The sequence below is a fragment of the Myotis lucifugus genome, unplaced genomic scaffold, assembly GCF_000147115.1.
Source record: "Myotis lucifugus unplaced genomic scaffold, Myoluc2.0 scaffold_4158, whole genome shotgun sequence".
In the NCBI taxonomy this organism is placed as follows: domain Eukaryota; kingdom Metazoa; phylum Chordata; class Mammalia; order Chiroptera; family Vespertilionidae; genus Myotis; species Myotis lucifugus.
In genome coordinates this window covers 5,792-12,861 of record NW_005875206.1, presented here as the reverse complement: position 1 = coordinate 12,861, position 7,070 = coordinate 5,792, and the positions used below count along the sequence as shown (strand labels likewise).

The following is a 7,070-nucleotide window of genomic DNA, read 5'->3' as shown; positions in this document are numbered from 1 at the left end:
ATGCAAAAAGTACTCCCCACAAAGATCTTAAAAATACGAAGGATTGCTATCATTCCTGTCAGCATACAAAGATCTTTATATTTAAATTAATTATTTTTTTAAATCAGAAAAACATGGTTGATAATATAAAAATGCTGAAACTTTCACTGATTAGACTTTTTGGCAATTAATTGTTTGGTCAAAATTTTTCATTTTGATTTTATTTAATGGGAAGAAAACAAGCAGAAATTAAAATCTGACAGGTTTAAACAACTTATAAATGTGTTTAATTTCTAAGACAAATTAAGCCATTGAAACAAGATTTTAAAGTGATTTTTAGGGAAGTTTTAGAAGACAGTAAACAGTCATTTCAGATTCCATTGGGGAATTTAAAAAACTTTTCTTTGACTCTGAACGCTGATTTAAGAGGTGATGTGTCATTGCTTTTCATTGTAAAGGATGAAATTTAGTGAGATTATAGCCTTTGATTCAGTTAGTATTTATATGAAATAAAAAATCAATATCATGGAAAAGATTTAACCAGTGATTGTCTCCTGAAGTGAAAACTAGGGACATTTTGCTGCATTTAAAAAATCTGCTTAAAGATATAAGTCTTGTAGTTAATCTGGTTTCAGGATTAGCTATTTTAATTGTCAGTATTAACTGGGTTATCAGGTTCACTTATTGTAAGATCTTAACCTGAGACAAAAGTTTTGGTATTTATCCATATCCAGATTTAATGGGTGAAAAGTGTATGAGGGTATTATGAGCACTCTTTATCAGAAAGTTATTTCTTGGACCAAAACTGAGCAATTTTTTAATAGTTGATCCTCTGTTCTGGCAGCTATGAAATTTATCAGAAAATGAAGTCATTCAGTACATCTGATCCGGGTTTATGTTATACCTCAAGGCAATATAGATGAGTTATTTATTATTCCTTAGCATGTCAGGTCTTCCCTCCCTTCCCAGAGCTGATATCCTAAGTTATTACCAAATAGTGTTTTTATGTTAATTCACCATCCTAACTGAAAAAAATTAAGACTGATTTCACCATTATTATTTATCCTCAGATGATATGAAATGCTAATTTTCTGACAATATCAGTTTTCTAAATTTTGTTTTAATGAGTAAAACTGCTTTTACCTTCACTCAGTCTTTATAATGTAGTGCCCATAGCATCAGCTTCCTTTAAACCAACAGCCCAAAAGAGACCCTCTGAAACTCTATGATTAGGTTGTAGAAAATCTGGACTTCTTATCTATATTCCCTCCACGAAACCCAAGGTCCTATTTTTGAATGACACTGTGGAACTCTAGCTTGTGCTTAATTTAGTTAAAGATAGTGGGGCTCACTGTAGACACTACTTTGTCCAGAAAAATAATTCCTGATGAGAACTTACTGACTTTTAGAGTCATCCTGGTTGATCATCTGTGAGTATATAGATTAACTACATTTGTGGTTTGTAATAAAAACAAGTTGTACAACACTGCCTGTGTCAGTCTGTCTGCCCAAAACATTTATTTCACTTTTAAAATGCACATATATCTTTGGAGAGGTGGATTATTCTTCACAAACACTCAAAGTTCTGTTGTTTAGGATCCTTATAGCTCTATCACCATCTACACTAAAAATGTTGTACTTGCACAACTTAGTTATTAAAAAAGAATATGTATTTCTTCAATAGCGGGTATTTGAATGTACTCTTGATATATTTGAATGTGACTCTTGGAATTAACTGCACTATTATTCATGTCTCATACAATAAAATTGCACTGTATGGCAAATGTGTCTATAACGTATGCTTTGCTAAACCTCAGAGTGCTGTAATGTACAGGTTTCTGTATTATGAACCTGTCTATATAGTCTTTGGGAAAAATACTGAACTTTCATAAGTCTGTGTAACACTTTAATATTATTTAGAATGTTCCCTAAGTGATAAGTTCACTATGTCCTACAACTGGAATCATTCATTTTGAGTTGGCTGCTTTGTCAAGCTTGGTTTACTGAACCCAGAAACAGTCTTGTCAAACGTGGTACTGTTATCTTAGTGTGTAAGATCTGTGTGTGGTGTTCTGCCTCAGAGGAGTGTTGCACAGATGCTACTGTTTAAATTTCTATAGACAACGGGAATAAAATTTGAATATATTCAAAAACTGGTAAATTAAATCTGTAGGCTGGCTTTAATTTTTTTCAAATATTTGTGAAGGTTGTGGCAGTTTTCAATTAAAATTGCTATTTAAAAATTTCAGATCCATCAAAAAAGTTGCAAAGTAGTACAGTGGTCTCCCATATACTGTTCACCTAAATTGAATAACTTACATTTTTTCACCTTTGACTTAACGTGTGTATGTGTATATGTGTGTGTATGTTATTTTGCTGAAACATTTGAGGGCAAGCTGCAGACTTGATGATCTTTCCACCTAAGAACTTCACAGGTATTAGGAGTATGTATTTACATACTGTTTACTCGGTATGTATTTTTATGAATAAATAATTGAGAGTAAAGGAAAGCTACTCAAAGTAGGTTGCAAACTATGAAATGTAGAATGATGAAATTAGAAAGTCACTACTTGGCAATCATCACAGTAATAATTGACCTAGTCAGTCATCATCAGTGGATGTTAAAACTAGTAGGATAAAGCTTGTGAGAAAAAGAATCTAGTCTCAAAGTATTTTTCCATAAAATACTTATTAATTACAAAGAGGAAAGAATAACTTTATGTGAAGGAACCTTGTAGATACCACCTGTCCAAGCACAATTGGCACCACTAGTAATGGGACAAATCAATATCGTGTGCCTTCTGATATGATTCACTGAGAACACAGCATCACATTTTTGCGAAGACAAAAAAATAAAAAGCCCAATCTGAATCTAATTATGAAGACAGATCAGGCAAACTTAAATTGAGGGACATTCTATAAAATACCTTGTCTGTCTTCTTTAAAGAACTTATGAAACTTATAGAAGGAAAACCTTTTTATAAATTTGAAATTATTTCAAACATTTTTTAAAAGCACAAAGTGAACAGAAAACAGGTGGCATCATACAAAACTATAAAATTAAAAGGAGAAAATATTTCAGCTGATAAAAATTATCCCCCAATAAATGAAACAAACAAACAAAAAAACACCACCCTAGCTGATTTGGCTCAATGGAAACAGCATCCTGCAGACTGAAGGGTCTCAGGTTCAATTACAGTCAAGGGCACATGCCTAGGTTGCGGGCTCGATCCCCAGTAGGGGGCATGCAAGGGACAGCTGATCAATGATTCTCATCATTGATTCTATATCTTCTCCCTCTCTCTGAAATCAATAAAAATATTAAAGAAAAAAAAAACTAACACATTCCAAAAGGAATATTTGCCTTTCAACAAAACTTCCAGTCCTAGCTGGCCTGCGGACCAAAGGGTCTTGGGTTTGAATCCAATCAAGGGCATGTACCTCAGTTGCAGGCTCCTCTCCAGCCCAGCACCTGGTCAGGGCATGTGCAGGAAGCAAGCAATCAATGTGTTTCACCACATCAATATTTCTCTCTGTCTTTCCCTCTCTCTTCCACTCTCTAAAAAAAAAATCAATGGAAAAATATCCTTAGGTGAGGATTAAAAAACAAAACAAAAACACAACTTCCAGACATGATATGAAAAAACACCTCAAATGAGAAATTACAAAACTCAGAACAGAAACAGGCTCAAAACAGAACAGGAAGATACTTGGGAAATAAACTCAGAAAAGAATTTGAAGAGTACAGACAAAGCAAAATCATCTTGATGAATTCTAAGACTCAAGGAAAGCTAGATTCAAATGAAAAATTATTAAAAGTATGAAAGTCCAAGAGTGAAAATAATAAGCACAAAGGTCAGAGAGAAAGTGGTCAACATAGAGGAACACAAATAGGAGCCAATCTTCTCTCTATATAAAAGCCTAATATACAAATTGTCCCCTTGGGACTTTGCCCAGGAGATTGGGAGTTCCATTGCTCACTATGACGTGCGCTGACCACCAGGAAGTGGCGTGGAGTGAAGGAAGGCCCCAGCCGGCAGCCGGAAGCCGGAAGGCCCAAATTGGCCCTGATCGCTGGCCAAGTCTAGGGACCCTACCCGTGCATGAATTTCATGCACCGGGCCTCTAGTGTATGAATAATTGGAATCCCTGAAGAAGAAAAGCGAAATATGAAACAGTTAAACATATAATCCAAGAAAAGTTTCCAGAAATAAAAGGACTGAGTGGAATTGGATACAGATTAGTCAATTGCAAGACATATCTTGGACTTTATTTTTTTTTTAATATATTTTATTGATTTTTTACAGAGAGGAAGAGAGAGATAGAGAGTTAGAAACATCAATCAGCTGCCTCCTGCACATCTCCTACTGGGGATATGCCCGCAACCAAGGTACATTCCCCTGACCGGAATCGAACCTGGGACCTTTCAGTCCGCAGGCTGACGCTCTTTCCACTGAGCCAAACCGGTTTCGGCCATATCTTGGACTTTAAATATGAAGAAAAAAAATCCCAAAGGATCTTCCAGGCAAAAAGAGTCACTTAAAGTGAGGTTGGGCCTGGCCAGAGTGGCTCAATTGTTGACCGTCATCCAGTGCACTGAAAGGTTGCCAGTTGGATTCCTGATCAGGGCACATACCTGGGCTGCAGGCCGGATCCCTGTTTGGGTTGCATGGGGGAAGGCCACGGTCTCTCTCTCTCTCTCTCTCTCTCTCTCTCTCCAGCCCCTCTCTTCCTCTCTCTAGGCCTCTCTCCATTCCTCTCTCTAAGCATGTCCTCTGGTAAGGATAAAAAAAAAAGTGAGGTTGCTATTAAGATCCTCAACAACAACATATAAAGAAAGACAATAAAGAGAACAGTATTTTTGAGAAATACAAAGAAAAACTGTTAGCCAAGGATTTTATATTCAGCCAATCTGTACTTTAAGAATCAAAGCTGTTGCCCTAACCGGTTTGGCTCAGTGGATAGAGCGTCAGCCTGCGGACTCAAGGGTCCCAGGTTCGATTCCGGTCAAGGGCATGTACCTTGGTTGCAGGCACATCCCCAGTAGGGAGTGTGCAGGAGGCAACTGATAGATGTTTCTCTCTCATCAATGTTTTTAGCTCTCTATCCCTCTCCCTTCCTCTCTGTAAAAGTTGTGAAAGTTTTTAAGCATACAAGAACTGGGTAATGGTACAGTCAAGAGTGCTTCCTGTGCTCGCTTCGGCAGCACATATACTAAAATTGGAAAGATACAGAGAAGATTAGCATGGCCCCTGCACAAGGATGACATGCAAATTCGTGAAGCATTCCATATTAAAAAAAAAAAAAAAGAGTGCTTCCTGAGACATCTGTGAAAGGATGAGTTTCATCCAATTTGGAGATGACTGGAAAAACTATAGCTTAGGGCCTAAAATATATTGTAACTACAGATCCAAGACTAAAACAAAGTTGAGACAATGCATTTTTTAATAAGAGAAAAGAGGGAGAAAATAGAATAAGTTTATTGACTGTCATTTAATAAAAGTCAGATATCATTTAAGTGAAACAAATCAAATTATAGAACATTGAGTTAGGACAAAGGTACCTATAGCAACCTTCAAATACAGTATTATAAAGTTATCTCCAGAAAAAATTCAAATCATTTTATAATCAAGACAATAAAAACTCCAAAGGAATAGCATAAAGAAGTATAGTAGCCCTAGCCGGTTTGGCTCAGTGGATAGAGCGTTGGCCTGTGGACTGAAGGGTCCCGGGTTCGATTCCGGTCAGGGGCACATGCCTGGGTTGCCGGCTCAATCCCCAGTAGGGGCCGTGCAGGAGGCAGCGGATCAATGATTCTCTCATCATTGATGCTCCTATCTCCCTCTCTTTCCTCTCTGAAATCAATAATAATATGTTTTTTAAAAAGTATAGTAAATATAAAACATGGTAAATATAACAAAACAATGTGATAATTAAAACCAAACATCAGACGTATAAAAAAATGTTAATGGGCTTGATTCATTTATTTAAAGAAAAGATCTTCAAATTGTCTTATACCAAAGCAAAACCAAACTCTGCTGTATATAAAAATGAAAACAAAGTGACTCAGAAAAGTTAATAAACAAGAATGATGTGCCAGTACCAGTCAGGGTTCAATATATTACAAAGCTACAGTAATCAAAACAATGTGGTACTCACTCGCATAAACACAGACATAAAACCAATGGAACAGATTAGAGAGCCCAGAAATAAACCCCCACATACCAGTATATGGTGACAGCCTGGGGCATGGGGTGAAGGGGTAGAAGGGAGAAAAAGGGGACATACGTAATATTTTCAACAATAAAGATTTAATTAAATAATAAATTTTTTAAAAACCCACAAAACTCTCTGGTTGCACCTGTCCTTATATGTGAATGTATGTCTACTTGCAGAGAATATTATTAGAATGGTTTGTAAAGAGTTCTGTTTAATTGGCTTAAAGGAATTAAGTGATTATATTAAAAATTCTCAAATAATAGAAACTAACCCAAATGCTTTTCAGGATGACATCAGCTAAGAAAATACTTTATATTAAAGCTGGTTTGAGTTTTGGTTGGTTAAATAGGTGTGGATTTAGAATTATAAACATTAAGTATAACACTTTTATTCTACTTGGGTTTTTTAGTCAAAGAAGCTCATGTTATCTCTGTTGCAAAATTTGTGAACAAGAAAAATAATTTGATGTGATAAAATGTTCATAAATAACCTAAATATAATTATTGAAAACAAGTAAATTAAATAGATGTAAATAGAATAAGAGTGGGGTTTTTTTTTTAGGTAAAACTTATTAGCAATAATTATGTGATGTGTGTACTTAAATATAGCTCCCAAAAGTAAAATATAATTTAAAAAAAAACACAAAAAAATAGTTTCCCAAACATTTTTTGGTAACTTAAAACCTTAAGAGTTTTGTCATGTTATGTAGTGAGTCAAGTTAAATTTATTGAATATATAATTTACAAATAAGATAAAATATGGTTAATGTAAAAAACATTCAAACCTGTAAAGAATTGTTGTGAGTTTATTTGGGCCAAGCTGTCAACAATTGCCGAGTAGCAGAATCTCGACAGTTTGAGATAATGCTCTGG

The 7,070-nt window shown here is 35.3% G+C and overlaps 1 non-coding gene across 1 annotated transcript; it reads left to right on the top strand.

Annotated features, from left to right (window-relative positions):
* Positions 1-5,169: 5,169 nt before the first annotated feature.
* On the top strand, positions 5,170-5,276 carry LOC111824686. Its single transcript, XR_002827776.1, has one exon. It is a non-coding gene; the product is annotated as a U6 spliceosomal RNA (small nuclear RNA).
* The last annotated feature ends 1,794 nt before the right edge of the window (positions 5,277-7,070 follow it).